This window comes from Lampetra planeri, chromosome 38 (genome assembly GCF_965212315.1).
Source record: "Lampetra planeri chromosome 38, kcLamPlan1.2.h2, whole genome shotgun sequence".
Lineage (NCBI taxonomy): Eukaryota > Metazoa > Chordata > Hyperoartia > Petromyzontiformes > Petromyzontidae > Lampetra > Lampetra planeri.
In genome coordinates, this window is record NC_136144.1 from 5,858,426 (window position 1) to 5,876,726 (window position 18,301).

The following is an 18,301-nucleotide window of genomic DNA, read 5'->3' on the forward strand; positions in this document are numbered from 1 at the left end:
CATAATATCGGAAGGAAGGAGCGTTCCAGACGGCCGACTATGCCCCCTGCTTAGACGGTCTGTGAATGAATGCGAGCTTTGATAGCTCATCGGATTCCTCCAGCATGAATAAATATCCTGATTCGGACGTATCATCCAGCAGTCTGAAAGGGCGTGTACACGTGCAGTGTCATAGCGCTGGCTGCTGGCAGGAACAGGGATCTGCGGTGTACGGCAGCCGTGACGTCAGCAGGCCAGGCTATACACGAGAGGAGGATCTAGGGGGGAAAGGTCACAGAAGGGACCCACCAGGAACACGCTGGTAGGTTCCAGAAAGGGGGCGTGTCCGAGGGCGGAGCCAGGCCACGCTGGGAGTATAAGAGGGGTCCCTGTGGGGGACCTCGGGGCTGTTGCTGTAAGTGGGATCCACGTCGTGCTGCTCAAGTCCATCGTCGCCGTTCTTCTCGTCGTCCTCACCATTCTTCTCGTCTCCGTCTTCACCATCCTGGGGCGCTGCTAGTCAGACAGCCTACCAACTGTTCTAAGGAGTGCCGCCGGCCATAGACGGCCTCAATAAAGAGTGTGTCATCCCGATGGTGATTATTAAATAAAGAAGTGCCTCCAAGTCTCACTGTCTCCGAGGTAGTCACTACACATGTGTAGCGTCAATGATTCGGAGACAAAGTTTGTAGGAGGCACTTGCTTTATTAGACAACTTCCACGGTCTTGTTCACAAGTAGTACTAGTCGCATTCCTGCATTTCCCATAAATATGCTAAATTCCTCTTGATATGCAGATTCTTTTGTCAAGGCGCACTTCCCCCCCCCCTTCCAACCCAGCTTAAATAGACGCTCCAAGCGTGGTGGTGTTTCATTTAGACGCTGTCGCCTCGACAGACCTGGTCTTCGCCTGACGACGGCTGCTTGTGTTGTGGCCGAAACGTCGTGAGAATTATTTTATTATGTTTTATTTTTATTATTTTATTACTTCCCTTCTACGTGACTTTACCGAAAGAACCAAGAAGTAGACTCTAAAGGCATGTTTCAAATGAGTCCTGGGCGCGGTGTGTAAACATCGCTATCAGGGAGACAAAGGCGGCTGGGCGTAGTGTTGTCCACATCACTCCCTCGTGTGCCGTGGTGTCCTTCATTACGTGCTCGCGAACAGCACTTGCCCCAACATATGTTAAGGCTATACGGGGGATCTTTCTCTTTGGTGCTTGTGGTATTGGTGGTCGTATTCGTGGTTGTGGTCACGTTGGTAGCTGTGGTGGTCGTGGCAGTGGTGGTCGTTGTGGTGGCAGTTGCGGTAATGGTTGTGCTGTGGTGGTGTGATTGTGGTTGTTGTATTGGTATTTGTGGTGGTGATAGTGGCTGTGGTGATAGGGTGGAGCGGTGGTGTAGCGGTTAGCGCTACGCTGCGCTACGAACCCGGCGAACGGAGTTCGATTCCCGCTCACGGCCAACACCAGTGACGATTACCTGAACCGGTCTTGGGTGTCCCCTAGGTCGACTCAGCCTCAAATGAGTACCTAGTGCGGTGTGTAAACATGGCAACGAGGGAGACAAAGGCGGTCTGGCGTGATGCTGGCCACCTCGTGTGCCGTGCCGGCCTTCATAGGTGCTCGCTAACAGCACTTGCCCCAACAGTCTGTTAAGGCTTTGGTTGTGGTGATTGTGTTGGTGGTGTCTGTGTGTGTGGATAATGATGGTGTTGGTGGCGGCGATTGCAATATTCGTGTTGGTAATCGGCGCGGTGTTGGCGGCAATAGTGGTGGTGTTGGTGGTGTTGGTGGTGGTGGTAAGTTGTGATCGTTGTGACAGTGGTGCGGGCGGGTGTCGTTGTGGCTGGCGCAAACATCGGCCACACCACACACGCGCACACACACGCGCGTGTGAGGATCACATCTCGCTTGCGAAATGCCACATGGAGTTGAAAAATCGAACGGCACGCCCTTCGTGCACGCTTCGACTGCTGTTGATGATCTCCACGTGTTACTGATACGCCGTGGGACGGGGGGGGGGGTAGTGGGGGGGGTAAGTGGATATAGGTGTAGGGGGTGGGGTAGTGTCGTAGTCAACGCACTGCGCTCACAGCTCGGCCACCCGGGTTCGACTCCCGCTCACGACCGATTCAGTGCAAGCGAACGCTCCAACCGGGGTCCTGGGTCTCTCCATCTGTTGAATGAGTCCTGCACTGCACCGAGTGTGTTGTATTTAAATTTCGATTAAAAGCTTTCGTGACTGCAGGGATTCATAATAAAACATAATAAAATAATTCTCACGACGTTTCGGCCACAACGCAAGCAGCCGAAACGTCGTGAGAATTATTTGATTATGTTTTATTTTTATTATTTAATTATTTCCCTTCTACGTGACTTTACCGACAGAACCAAGAAGACGAGTGTGTTGTGTTAAACGATCCGCACTATGGGAGACAAAGGCGGCCGCGTGTGGTGTTGGTTGACCACCTGACGTCTGAATCGTATGCCGTGGCAGGCATCCATAGATGCTCGCGAACAGCGCTTGCCCCCCAATTGTATGTTGAAGCCTACACGGGGGACCTTTGTCTTTGTAGGGGGGGGGGGTGCAGTTGTTAGCGCACTGCACTACGATCTCGGCGTGGCTCGGCGTGGCAGAGTTAGATTCCAAGTCCCCCTAGGTCAACTCGGCCTTAAATGAGCAGCTTGCCCTGCGATGCGTAAACAGCAGCACCGCCGGGGAGACAAAGACGGCCGGGCGTGGAGCTGGCCACGCAGCAAGGCCGAAACTTATAATGCAATAAATGTTTTCATTATTTAACAATGTGGAGTTGAACCACCCCCCAACCGCTCCTCCTCCCATACGCAATGGATGTATTCATTAGGGCCCAATCTCAGCACGGCAGCATCTGAGCAATAAGCGATAAGGGGCCGTCCATAAATGACGTCACGCACCTGGGGGGGGGGGGTCAGACATTTGTGACGATGTGTGACGAGGAGGTGGGTTTGAGAAATGTGACGTCACATCAAAATTCGCAACTTTAAATAAATATAGACAACACGTTCTACTTAATTAAATAGACATTTAAATAAATGTTTTCTCCTACAACATCAGAGTACAGCGCCACATTAAATACGCACTACATTGACAATAGTTTAAAGCGATTTGAAGCATGTTTTTTTGGGGGGGGAGCTTTGTGACGTCATATTTGAGGGGGGTCTGACTTTTTGTGACGCCGTGTGACGACGGGGGGGGGGGGTCAAAAATCGTCCAAAACGCGTGACGTGACGTCATTTATGGACGGCCCCTCATTTTTCTATCTACGTGGCTTTACCGAAAGACCCAAAGAATATGAATTGCTGCAGTCACGAAAGCTTTAAGTCAAGAATGGAACAGTTCTTAAATACCTGATCCCAGATTGGCAATGAGCCAAGCCAACCCCCACATAATTTTCCGACCTCCCTTCATCCCCCCATCCTCCTGCGCTGATGAGATCCGCTGTACCCCGTACCATCGATGCCCCTTGTAATGCCCTCCTGAATGTCACGATGGTGCCATGCACCATGCGAGAGAGCACGTGGAATAAAATAAAATATTTATAAGTAGCTATTTAAAAAAAAACAATATGCAGTAGTGGCTTTAATAACGACGGGAACGTTATTAAATCATCAATTCACACCACGATATCGCGAATCAATCTACAATCGATCATTTTTCGTTCCGTTTTTTTTATAATTCGTTTGTTCCGTTATCTCATTCCTCTCCATATTACCCGTTCGTACAACACAAAGTAATTGTGTAGTTTAAACTTGATTTGAAGCTTTCGTGACTGCAGGAATTACTCTTTGGTTTTTTCGGTAAAGTCACGTAGAAGTAAAAAATAAAATAAATAATAGCATCCCACGCTTCGATTGCAACACCAGCAACCGTCATCAGGTGTGATGTGCAAGCTCGGAGAAAGACACATACACAGAGAAAGAGACAAACAAAGACACGGAGAGAGACACATACACAGAGAGAGAGAGAGAGACACACACAGACACAGAGAGAGACATATACACAGAGAGAGAGAGACACACAGACACGGAGAGAGACACGTATACAGAGAGAGAGACACACAGAGAGAGGGAGACACACACAGACACGGAGAGAGACACATATACAGAGAGAGAGACAGAGAGAGAGACACACACAGAGAGACACAGAGAGAGACAAACACAGAGAGAGACAAACAGAGAGAGAGACACACGCAGAAAGAGAGACACAGAGAAACAACGCCTCTGTGACGAGGCATTATATATAGAGAGAGGCGGGGGGGGGCAGAGAAATGAGAATGTCAATTAGAGCGGTAGGGGGGAGAGAAATTGTAAGTTTGAGAAAACAAACCTAGTAAACTAAGAAATGTAATGCAATGCAACACAGAGAGTGGGCTAACACAAAACGTGTTAGATTGTCTTTTCATTCTCACATCGCTTCGTTGCCGTGCACATCTCCCTTATTCGACTGCTGGAGGAAGGCCGTCTCCCCCCCATAGCCGCCGGTCATGCGATGTATATGACCATACTTCACCACGCTGGTTCAGCACAAAAAGGTGAAGTGAGAGGGAGTGGGGGCGGGGATACGTGCGGCATGGGGAGGCCTTAATCCAGCAGTGGATCATGGCTGATGAATACATTCCTGCGGAGGGAGCTGGTAGGAACGTTGGGTTGCTCGGTCAATGGCCAGGGTCAACGGCGGCGTGGTGTATTGCGCAAATATGCCCGACTGTGAGGGCGGGCACAAGCCAGCGTGAGTTGGTTAAACGTTGAGTTTTATAAGGGCACCACGGGGTGACCAGCCCCTCCCCACCCAGCCCCACCCCTCCCACCCCCTCACCCAGCCCCACCCTCCTCACCCAGCACCTCCCCACCTCCCCACCCAGCCCCTCCCCACCCTCCCCTCTCACCCAGCCCCACCCTCCCCACCCTCCCCTCCCCACCCAGCCCCACCCTCCCCACCCTCCCCACCCAGCCCCACTCTCCCCACCCAGCCCCTTTCCACCCTCCCCTCCCCACCCAGCCCCTCCCTCCCCACACAGCCCCTCCCTGCACGACGGACACAATAATCCCCTGTGGGCTGGTGTAACCAGGAGGTTCCTACCAGTATTAAATGACAATATATTTGGCTTGGCCCCTGTGTAACTGCAAAACTGCATCTTCCTCCAATCTAAAGACAAACTATAAACTACGTTTTATTTTTTACCAGGTAAGGCCCACTGAGCTATATAGCTCTTTTTACTGGTAGGAACCTCCTGGTTACACCAGCCCAAAGGGGATTATTGTGTCCGTCGTGCAGGGAGGGGCTGGTTGGGGAGGGTGGGGAGGGGCTGGGTGGGGAGGGTGGGGAGGGGCTGGGTGGGGAGGGTGGGGAGGGGCTGGGTGGGTAGGGTGGGGCTGGGTGGGGAGGGTGGGGAGGGGCTGGGTGGGGAGGGGCTGGTCACCCCGTGGTGCCCTTATAAAACTCAACGTTTAACCTACTCACGCCGGCTTGTGCCCGCCCTCACAATCGGGCATATTTTGCGGAATACACCACGCCGCCGTTGACCCTGGCCATTGACCCTGGCCATTGACCCTGGCCATTGACCCTGGCCATTGACCCTGGCCATTGACCGAGCAACTCAACGTTCCTATCAGCTCCCTCCGCAGGAATGTGTTAAAAAGCGACTTGCCCATTTTTGCAGCAGCGACCTGTCCATCACAAATGATATCACAGCGAAGTGGGCTCACCACCACGCGCAAAAAAATGTAGAGCAGCCGCGGGGAGAAGACGCACACATCCAGATGTACGCATATCGAACCTTCTTTCGCACCGTACGTAGCCATCCGTGCTCCATCGGAGATGCGGATATGCACAGGCGTCGTGGGTGTGGCATCGTGCCCGCGACCTCCCTGTACACCAGGCAATTTATTATAATGCGATTTTGTGTTAAATGGAAATTGATTTTATCGTTCGTGCGATTTAGTCTCTAAGCAATGTTTTATTTTACCTGTACAGCGCTTTGAATTGCATCTTTTGCACGAAATAGTGCTATATAAATTAAGGCTTTTTGATCGATCGATTGATAGTTAACATCTCGCCACCGTGGCGCCCTAGGCATCGACTCACTCGGCTCCAGGGTTTTTGACCCCACGGGACACTCCCAAACGCGCCGAGCGTCGCTCGATTCGCGTCCGCGGTCGGTGCGAAGACGCAGCGACTCAAGACGCCGAATTTGCCGCACGCCTCTGATGAGCGCGGTTGACTACGTACGCGATTCTTTGGAAGCATTTTTTTAAAATATATTTTTTATGATTTTTTTAAAACATTTTTTTTAAGTAACAAAAAATATATATTTTAAAAAACAAAATTTTTTCAAAAATTATTTAAAAAAAATCTATCTTTTTATTTTAAAAAATCTATATCTTTTTACGTACAATTTATTATTTATTATAAAGAATCTAGATTATTTTTTTCTTATAAAAAAAACTTTTATGTATTTTACAAATTAATAAAACAATCTCTATATATTTTTTTCAATAAAAAAATATCGACATCTCTTTTTTTACGTGCCAATATTGCCATCAATAAAGTAGACATCGGTGCTTGTTACCACAGAGCTGGAACGGGAACCGGTCGATGGGGCGTGTAACAACAGAAGGGATGAGATCAAGAAGAAATCCGTCACGAACTCAGCGGCGAACACCGATTGAGCAAAAATAAAGTTGAACCGCGTGCAACGAATTTTATAAACTGAACTGTAAACTATTTTTTGTTTTTTTTTATATCACCAGATAAGGATCGACTGAGCGAAATATCAAATTTTTCAGAAGCGCTACTTGGCCACATTATGATAGCTCTAAGAAGTGGCGGCCGTTTATGATCTTCATCATCATCACGTGGTTATATATAGCAGCAGGCTTATTACTCTAAAAGCGCGACGTTGATTTTAAATGTGGGAGGGAAAGACCTGGGAACCCGGAGAAAAATCCACGCGACCACGTGGAGAGAGACACGCAAACTCTACATATACAGCAGGCGTCAGGGTCAGGATCGAACCCACGACCTCCTGCACACCAGGCGAGGTAGTTAACATCTCCTAGCCACCGTGATGATGATGAGAGAGAGACACAAACTTTACATTTAGAGCAGGCGTCAGGGTCAGGATCGAACCCACGACCTCCTGCATACCATGCGAGGTAGTTGACATCTCCTAGCCACCGTAGCGTCCCTTGCCACCGTGACAAGGGACCGTCCATAAATGACGTCACGCGATTTTGGACGATTTTTGATCCCCCCCCCCCTTCGTCACACGACGTCACAAAAAGTCAGACCCCCCTTCAAACTTGACGTCACAACGCTCTGCCCCCCCCCCACCAAAAAATATAAAACATGCTTCTAATCGCTTTAAGCTATTGTTATTGTCGTGCGTATTTAATGTGCCGCTGCACTCTGATGTCGTAGGAGAAAACATTTAATAAAAAGTCACATTTCTCAAAATCCCCCCCCCCCTTGTCACAAATGTCTGACCCCCCCCCCACCTAGGTGCGTGACGTCATATATGGACGGCCCCTTAGTAAAACAAATGGTAATAAAATAAACTGGTTTCCGTCTCCCACCCTTCTTTTTAAATGTTCGAGTTTATAGGAATGTATAGACTATACCCTTTGGCGTTTTTCGGTAAAGTCACGTAGGTAAAAAATGAAGTAAATGTAAAACAACTAAATTAAATCACGACGTTTGTTCTGTATGGTTGTTAAACTTCTTTCGCACAGTAAAACCTTCCGAGTCCTGGTTGTGTACCGCCACCTCGTGGAGACTTTGGATTAAATCCGATTCCCATTTTTTACCAATAGAATTGTTTGTACGCGCGCTTATGAAACATTACTAATAACGCACGCTTAGGGCGCCGTCCATAAATGACGTCACGCACCTAGGGGGGTGGGGTGGGGGGGTCAGACATTTGTGACGATGTGTGACGAGGGGGGCGGGGGGGTTTGAGAAATGTGACGTCACATCAAAATGCGCAACTTTAAATAAATATAGACAACACGTTCTACTTAATTAAATAGACTTTTTTATAAATGTGTTCTCCTACAACATCAGAGTGCAGCGCCACATTAAATGCGCACTACAATGACAATAGTTTAAAGCGATTAGAAGCATGTTTTTTTGGGGGGGGGCAGAGCTTTGTGACGTCATATTTGAGGGGGGGTCTGACTTTTTGTGACGCCGTGTGACTAGGGGGGTGGGGGTCAAAAATCGTCCAAAATCGCGTGACGTCATTTATGGACGCCCCCTTATGAAACGTTAACATTAACGCGCGCTTATTAAAAGTTACCAATAACGCGTTGCTTTCCATTGCTTTTTTCCTCTCCACATAAAAAACAACAACTCAAGTATTGGTCACACAAGCCATCCAACTGCACGGCCTTCCATCGTGGAGTGTCTCTCATCAGCATCATTGGACATGTATGTTGAACTTCTTTCGCACCGTACGTAGCCAACCATACTAATCGTAGGTGCGGGTGGAAGGACAAGAAACTACATATTATGTTGAACTTCTTTCGCACCGTACGTTGCCAACTATGAAAATTTCAGGTGCGGGGGAAGGACAACACACTAAACACAGACAAAAAATGCTCAAGAAATTAGTTGGTCAATCTCGATGATTTAAAAGTGCGTAGCTTCCAGTGGCTTCCTCGTATCGGAAGGGAGAGCGTTCCAGACGGCCGCCGGAGAGCTTCTAGTAGTTGCGCTCGATGCGGTGACCGCCGTCTTTGTTGCGATGGCGAGCAGCCAAAACCCACCCGCTGCCGCCGTTGCTGCTGCGAGGATGAACGGAGTTCGCGTGATGATGGTTTGTGCAAGCACTTCGTGTGAAACGAGTGTGACCTTTAACGTGTCTCATCAGCTGCCAGGCTTGCTTGAAACAATTCGGGTGAACTGGCTGATGTTTATCGACAGAAACATCAACATTGCCCTCTACAATATTGACGGGTTGATTTTTTATCTTTTCGTGTTGTTGTTGTTGTTGTTGCCGCTGTTGCTGTCCTCGTGTGTAAAAAAAATAAGTAATATTTAAAAACACTTTTTTTAAAACACGCTTTAATGAAATGTACCGTACAAGTAATGGCAGAACTCTACGACTCCAGGAAGTAGCCCCGAAGCTTGCCATAACGTGAGGGGCCGTGGTGATTTACAGCCAACGTCAGTTGAGCGTGGCAATAAGACCCAAGCTGAAACATAACATAGAAAAAAAGATTGTTTAAATTTTTTTATTTAATGATAGAATATAGTATTGTCATCAGTATGACATAAGTATACCAAGTTTGCAGTCGATACCACATTGGGAAGTGGGTTAAACATGTAGTTACAAGATTTGAGGATACAACAGACAGAGTGAGTGAAATTAAAGCGTGTAAATTAAAACAACAATCGTCGTACAACCGGCTAAACGGAACCATCTGCGTAAACAAAAACCATGCAGGCAGCATCTCGCTTAGCGCGACCCACGTACAACGCCGATTCGTGAGAGCGCTCTTTGTCCTGGAGAAAATGTTTTTTTAATATAAATACAAATAAACTAATGAATATTTAAAGCGCTTACGAGTGAGAACTAGAAAAACGCATCTGTCCCGACCAACCTCTCTACTACTGTATATAGGTCCGAGTTACATACAAAACGGCACAGCACGTAATGTTCGTGATCATGTTGTATATTTAACAAACAAACCTACGCAAGCTCGTCCTTGATTCAGCTTGAAAGACTGCCTGGCAATACGAGAGGCCACTCTATCGCTCTGGCCTCTCTCGGTGCTGTGAAGAAGGGTCATTGCCCGAAACGTCGACTAGTATCGTCACACATCGTCACAAAAGAGCTGGACGCTTCGGCGTGTTGAACCTTTTTATTCAGCGGCAGTAGTTATCGGTGCAACTGCACCAGAGGCACAGACGGGGGGGGCGGGGGGGCCCAGGTAGGCCCTTCTGCGTAAGAATCTCCCAAGGACGTGGGTACGAAACGTCGTACGCCACGCAAAACGAACGCTCGGTCCAAACCCGAAGACACCGGCGAGAGGGCCGCATGTGTTGAGCTCAAAATTCTGTGACTTTTGACAGGGGGGGGGGGCGGTGGGTAGGGGCGTACAGGTCTCGAGAAAAAAATAAAAATCAAAGTGCGGCCGTGTCCGGCAGGTGGCGTGAGCGCGTAAGTCGAAGGCGATGCGCGTCTGACAAAGAACAACACGTGCACGCGTTCAGCGCGTGGTGGATATAGAGCGTTATCCACGCTAGAGGGCTTTTGATGTCGTCGTTGTTGTTGGGTTAGATCGCGTAAATATAAATGTTGTCGTGAAACCCGCCGCCACCAGGCACACGGCCAAATCCGTGAGGTTTGTCACGTAAGCAACACGTGCCAATTCGTTACCGGTGCGGTACACCGCTTGTGTGTTGGAGAGTAAACCCACAGCACCCACAGCGTTAACCATTCGAGTAATTACAACCAGCATCATCAGGCGATAGCCAACTCTGACTATTGATAATGTTTTGCACACAACACACAATACACCGGTGTTGTATACACAACACACACATTCACCTGTGTTGTATACACAACTCACCTGTGTTGTATACACAATTCACCTGTGTGTGTGTGTGTTATACGCAACACAGCCTGTATCATGCACAGTGGCTGTGACCATATCAGCAGCAATGCCTCCGATTCGGTCAGGATCTGGGAAAGCTAAGCAGGGGTTTTGAGCCTGGATCGCGCCTGGAGGCGAGGTGGGGAGTAACATCACGTGTAGTAGCTGCACGTGTAGTAGCTGCACGTGTAGTAGCTGCACGTGTAGTAGCTGCACGTGTAGTAGCTGCACGTGTAGTAGCCGCACGTGTAGTAGCCGCACGTGTAGTAGCTGCACGTGTAGTAGCTGCACGTGTAGTAGCCGCACGTGTAGTAGCCGCACGTGTAGTAGCTGCACGTGTAGCAGCTGCACGTGTAGTAGCCGCACGTGTAGTAGCTGCACGTGTAGTAGCTGCACGTGTAGCAGCTGCACGTGTAGTAGCCGCACGTGTAGTAGCCGCACGTGTAGTAGCTGCACGTGTAGTAGCCGCACGTGTAGTAGCCGCACGTGTAGTAGCTGCACGTGTAGTAGCTGCACGTGTAGTAGCTGCATGTGTAGCAGCTGCACGTGTAGTAGCTGCACGTGTAGTAGCTGCACGTGTAGTAGCTGCATGTGTAGCAGCTGCACGTGTAGTAGCTGCACGTGTAGTAGCTGCACGTGTAGTAGCTGCACGTGTAGCAGCTGCACGTGTAGTAGCTGCACGTGTAGTAGCTGCACGTGTAGTAGCTGCACGTGTAGTAGCTGCACGTGTAGTAGCTGCACGTGTAGTAGCCGCACGTGTAGTAGCCGCACGTGTAGTAGCCGCACGTGTAGTAGCCGCACGTGTAGTAGCCGCACGTGTAGTAGCCGCACGTGTAGTAGCCGCACGTGTAGTAGCTGCACGTGTAGTAGCTGCACGTGTAGTAGCTGCACGTGTAGCAGCTGCACGTGTAGCAGCCGCACGTCTAGTAGCCGCACGTGTAGTAGCCGCACGTGTAGTAGCCGCACGTGTAGTAGCTGCACGTGTAGTAGCCGCACGTGTAGTAGCCGCACGTGTAGTAGCTGCACGTGTAGTAGCTGCACGTGTAGTAGCTGCACGTGTAGTAGCTGCACGTGTAGTAGCTGCACGTGTAATAGCTGCACGTGTAGTAGCTGCACATGATGTAGTAGCTGCACGTGTAGTAGCTGCACGTGTAGTAGCTGCACGTGTAGTAGCTGCACATGATGTAGTAGCTGCACGTGTAGTAGCTGCACGTGTAGTAGCTGCACGTGTAGTAGCTTCACGTGTAGTAGCTACACGTGTAGTAGCTTCACGTGTAGTAGCTGCACATGATGTAGTAGCTGCACGTGTAGTAGCTGCACGTGTAGTAGCTGCACGTGTAGTAGCTGCACATGATGTAGTAGCTGCACGTGTAGTAGCTGCACGTGTAGTAGCTTCACGTGTAGTAGCTGCACGTGTAGTAGCTGCACGTGTAGTAGCTGCACATGATGTAGTAGCTGCACGTGTAGTAGCTGCACGTGTAGCAGCTGCACGTGTAGTAGCTGCACGTGTAGTAGCTGCACGTGTAGTAACTGCACGTGTAGTAGCTGCACGTGTAGTAGCTACACGTGTAGTAGCTGCACGTGTAGTAGCTGCACGTGTAGTAGCTGCACGTGTAGTAACTGCACGTGTAGCAGCTGCACGTGTAGTAACTGCACGTGTAGCAGCTGCACGTGTAGTAGCTGCACGTGTAGTAGCTGCACGTGTAGTAGCTGCACGTGTAGTAGCCGCACGTGTAGTAGCTGCACGTGTAGTAGCTGCACGTGTAGTAGCTGCACGTGTAGTAGCTGCACGTGTAGTAGCCGCACGTGTAGTAGCTACACGTGTAGTAGCTGCACGTGTAGTAGCTACACGTGTAGTAGCTGCACGTGTAGTAGCTGCACGTGTAGTAGCCGCACGTGTAGTAGCTGCACGTGTAGTAGCTGCACGTGTAGTAGCCGCACGTGTAGTAGCTACACGTGTAGTAGCTGCACGTGTAGTAGCTACACGTGTAGTAGCTGCACGTGTAGTAGCTTTCAAGGGCCCCGCGCTAAATTATTTAAAGCTATCAATTCCGGTTCAGTGATTCTGCACTTGCTCTTTTACTGTAGTACTATACCGCCTTCAACTTTTATGAACGACTGGGTGTTTAAGGTTATTGATTTGTCGTATTATCTTTCTGTATAGCAAATGAAGAAATTCAATACATTTACTATGCAAGTGTTTGCATATACAAGTGCTTTTTTATTTATTAGGGCCCCTTTATAACATATGCTACAGGCCCCGCACTACCTTAATCCGGCACTGCGTTGCACCCGATGCAACGATAAGAACAGGCCTCCCTTCACCCGTTCTGGCGATGAAATGGAGCAGGCGTTCAGATGTTCAAACACCAAATCGATAGCTTTTTTTTGCAAGGCATCCCAAGTCTGCATGAACCGCGTGCAGTATGTTTGATATAGACATGCATGCAGACATCATCTGATGATGTATGCATTGTCTTTGAAACTGATTAGCCTACACAAAACAACGGCCGTATCTACAGGGTGCTTAAATGCTTTTGACACTCATATGGGACAATCGTTTTTAATGAAAAAATAACGGATAATACTACATTGTAACATGATACCAAATGCAATGTAAATTGCTTCAGCAAAGTCAGAGTCTCCACTTATAATAATAGGGGGTTTCCCCTTTTTGCTAGTAACAAAACTGAAACCTTTTTAAAAGGAATCATTTCTGCATTAACCACAATACCACTGATAATATATGGCATTGTCCTTGAAACTGATTGGTCAACACCAGAGACGGCTTTCTTTTGAGCCTCGTCTCAATTGGTGCCTTTTATTATCAGTGTTTTTTGTTTGCCTTTTGACCACAAGTATTGTGGTTCATGCACACACGATTCTTCGTATAAAGCTTTCAGTTTTGTTGCCAGAAAAAAGGGGAAAAACCCTATTATTATTATTATATTTTGGCACTAGCAAAGGAGGTCTAATGATGAGTCTCCACTTGTTCGCCATCATTGTTAGCACTACGCATGGAATCTTCTCCAGGTGGTCTCCTGAGTCCGGAGGTAGCACATCGCTCGTGGTGTTGTTGCAAATTCTTGGAAGTGTTAACATTTTTTTGAAGCACCCTGTTATTTTGTTTATTAGCCAAAAAGGGTAAAAAAACCTATTGTTATTGTTTCATCGTTTTCATATCGGTTAAACATATCCAATAGATATTACTGATCAAACCCGAGCTACCAATGCTTTGACACGTGCATTGCCTTTGCCCTGTTCCCCTTCTGGCGTGCTCTGGTCTAACACCGGTGAGGCAAGGCCATAAAGAAGACGGTCTCTGGTGTAGGCCAATCAGTTTAAAAGATAATGACATACATTAATTACACTGGTCAACAAAAAAAAACATTTTTTTCTGGCCTGGACATTTGCAGCTGTTTTAGACTAATTTCAGGGTGCTGATTCCAAATCTGATCTCAGATTTGCTCTATCACATCTCATTTTATGCTATTGGCATACCCCATTTTCATTGATTTAGCCCGAAATTAACTCTGTCACTTATGATTGCAAGTTGTTGCGAGTCAGTGACTGCTTTAGTGTTAAAATATGGTGCTGTATTTTTAGCATAGTGTGTTTATATCATCATTTTATGTAGATATCCACATTTATTTAATGTTTCTTCTGCAGTTTTTATTGAAAATGCAATATTTGATATCTCAAAAACTTGATGTGATAGACCAAAACTGATGCCAGATTTGGAACCAGCACCCCAAAATTACATTAACAACGTTGGAATACCTAATGCCAGAAAAAGTGTGTTGACCAGTGTTATCAGAGGATGTTTCTTTGCACGTTTTTCCATAAGTACTGCAGACTTGATGCCTTGCAACATACATCTATTTGGTGTTTTGAACATCTTAACAACTCCTGTTCTATTGCCAAAAATGATAACAAAAAAACCCTTTTTCTTATTATGAGAATAGGTTTTCCCATTTTTGTTGCCAGAAAAGAGGGGAAAAACTATTATCATATTTTGGTACTGGCAAAGGAGGTCCCATGATCTATTTCTTATTGTTTCATCATTTTGATACCGGCAAAAAACGTGGCATAGATGCATTGTGCATCTCTACGCATCGAAGGCATGCTCTCCGCTACGTCCATGGCAGTTCCCACTGATCTGCGCTACAAACCCCGATGCACAGAGTCAAGGCCGTAATTATAATATATATTGGTGGGACATATCCCACACATCCCCCCCCCCATATTAAAATATGCTCAAAATGTCCCTCCCAATATATTGCTATAAAATAGAATTCTGTTTATATGATTGTGGTTTTGGTTGTACTTTATTAATCCCTAATCTCTGCCATTAGATACGATGAAACAAGAAAAGGTAAAAAAGAAAAAACAGAGCAATGTAATACAATACACTATGAGACATCATTGTAAAACATTAATAAAAAAGTACATCCTATGTGTTAGTGCATTTTTAAAGATTTTAGGCAGGAAAAGGCAGGAAATTCGTTTTCAAATTTAGATTTTTTTTCTGGGGGGGAGGGGACCCCCAGATCCCCTGGAAGATTTGGTCCCCCCCAATGTTGACTCCATGGCTACGGCCTTGCACAGAGTTGCATTCGAGCGATGCTCGGCTGATGTCAGGGTACCAGTGGAGCTGGGGGAGGGGGGGTCATGGGAACTTGTCCAGCCGTGAACGCGTCGCCCCCGGGCCGGCTAATCGCTGTTCCAGACGACGCGCTTCAAAACACACGAATTGTCGTCATTTCACAAGCGACATTAATTAGCTTAGTTTCGTGTTGTTTGTTTGTTGTTGTTGTTGTTAACAATAGCGATTGAGTTGAGAGAGAGAGAGAGAGAGAGAGAGTTTCTTGCATTGCAATTATGATAATATAATAACAATACATTTGGCGAGCTGTAACTGTGGCACGCAGCAACGGGAGGTGTGTGAGTGGTGTCGAGGATGGAGAATGGATGGGGGAAATTAGTACGAGAAGGGAAGAGAAAGGGGGTGGGGGGAGGGGGTGAATGAAAATGGGAAATAAGAGGAAAAGCAACGGAGAAATAAGACCAGAGGGTAGGGAAGTAATACAAATAATAATTCAAATTTATAATGCGGCCTTCCATCCCTGGATCTCAATACGCTGTGCATGAAAAGCAGTGAAATATTAACCAGAACCAGCGGTGCCAGCGATCACGCCGAAGCAGGTAACGCCACCTTGAAGCGACGGGGGTTTCACAGCCGACTTGGAGATATCCACCGACTACCATTGGATGATTTCAAGTGGCAAGGCAGCGTTCGGTAGCTTGGATGCCACACTAACAAAAGCACCGATAGCCAAACGAGCGCCACCTAGACCTGGGAGTGCTGTGCAGTTGGAGATCAGATCTCAAGAACCTTGACGGGATATATGAATGTATTAGTCCCTGCAAGTGATGTGGGGTGGTGAGCCCTGTTAAAGCCTTATAGTGTAAATAGTATTAAAAATGAGGATCTGGAGGAAGAGGCCGCATCATGCTGCTGCTGCTGCACGGAGCGGCGTCTGTTTTCACAGGGGGAGGGGAGAGGGGTGGGGTTCAGAGTCTGGGAGGAGGGGCATAAAGAAGTCACGTGATTAAAGGGAGGCTTGAGCTGATTTAGATACGGCGTCGAGATAATACTGCCATTCAGAGCCCTTTGTCTCTCAAGTTCTGATGTTCCTACAGCACACTAGGGAACCAATTTAAGGCCAATTTGGGGATCCAAAGTGGACATTAATATTGCCTCCCTTCTCCCCAAGTTTGGATTTATAAACTGCTAATGAGTTGACAGAAGAGGCGTACACAAGAGAGCGTTGTGGCCGGATAGGAGAAGGGCGAAGCCGACGGGGCAGGGATGTCGTGAGATGAAACAGATGGCAGACGAGAGACGGAGATGTGGCGAGATGCGAGAAGAGATATTTAGATGAGACAGAGATGAGAGAGATGCATTGCTTTATTCATTTTAATCGGATTTTCATGTTAAGTTGGATTTTAATTCGAGTTGATCATATTTGGCTAACCCCCACTCCTTCATGAATCTGAGCCACCCGCCCACCTCCTTACCGCTCCCCCGCGTCCCCACCCCGAGCTACTTGGGGATCATAAGATCTTTTTGGCTTGGGTCATCACCGTCCGCATGACAACCAAAGCTGGGATTTGGAAGTGGGGAGGGGGAGCGGTGAAGCGTGGGCACAGTGGATGTGGGGTAGCGGGATAGGAGGGAGCATCCCAGCAATCTGACAGGTGATCGTTTTTTAAATCCGCATGCAGGTGATGTTAGCGGTGGACACATGGGAGTCCATTACGGGCGAGTGGATGTCCTCTGATCCCCACGCATTGCGGAGTCAATTTTTTTTTTATCGTGAGAGCCCGTAAGCTGCTTACTTCTTTGCTGCGGGAAATGTTATGAATGTCCATCGAGTCTCCGTGTGCCTGTTTGTGTGCTGTGCGCTGTGCTGTGCCGTTTGATGACACTTTTGATGCTTTCCCAAATGTAAACTGTTTAAACTACATTCAGAACCGGCCCTAGACCTATGGGGGCCCTAAGCAAAATTTGGTTGGAGGCCCCTTTGATGTATGATTTTTTTCACCCACTAGCTAGCAGTGACTCTAGGGGGCCGTCTGCTGGCCACGGGGCCCTTTGCAATTGCAAGGATCGCTTAGTGGCTGGGCCGGCTCTGACTACATTCTATGTCACCAGGTGAGGCCCCCCAATGAGCTATGAAGCTCTTTTTCAGCGGCAACCTGGCCACAAATGATAGCTCAACAACGTGGCTTATCACGTGGACAATTATAGCAGCGCCCAAATACTCTAAACGCGTCATGTTGATCCTAAATGTGGAGGGAAAAACCAGCGGACCCGGAGAAAAATCCATGCAACGACGGAGAGAGAGAGAGAGAGACACGCAAACTCCAAATATACAGCAGGCGTCCGGGTCGGGATCGAACCCACGACCTCCTGCAAATCAGGGGAGGTAGTTAACATCCTGCCACGGTGACGCTCATAAACAAGAACCACCCAGTGAAATCCGCACCGAGGCTCACCACACAACTCACTAACACGGGAACGAAACTCACCGCTTATCTTGACCACACCAACGGCCCAGATGTAAGTTGTACTCGAACAAATGACAAGCCAAGCCCGAACGTCCTTCCGAACGTGACGTCCACACAGTCATCCAGCCAGCCAGCCAGCAAAACTTTTGTTTTACCCTATCTAGGGTCATTGGCTGGCGACCAAATCCTGGAATCAAAATGTTCATGGAACAAAGACGTCGTGGCGCCACGTCATGCCCTCTACGCATTGCCGCAGCTCTAACTAACGCGCGTGGAGTAGAAATCAGCCTGCGTGCGAGCTCGAGCGGCTCCACGTCTTTTCGGCGACTCGCCGTGCACCGCGAAGCGAAAGCGCTGAAGCTCATGTCAACGGAGGGAAATAGCGAAGCCACAGGAACGGAACTCTCTTTCCTGAAGCCCTCTCGTCGCGTGGCCAGGAGCGGACGTCGACATTCGCATTCGGCTGCTTAACATGTCGCCATCGTACACGAGAAGAAAATCATTCGATTGAAAAACTCATTTCTTCGAAACTGATTTTCACACGTTAAATTTCGATTTAAAGCTTCTTTCGTGACTGCAGGGATTCGTCTTCTTGGCTCTTTCGGTGAA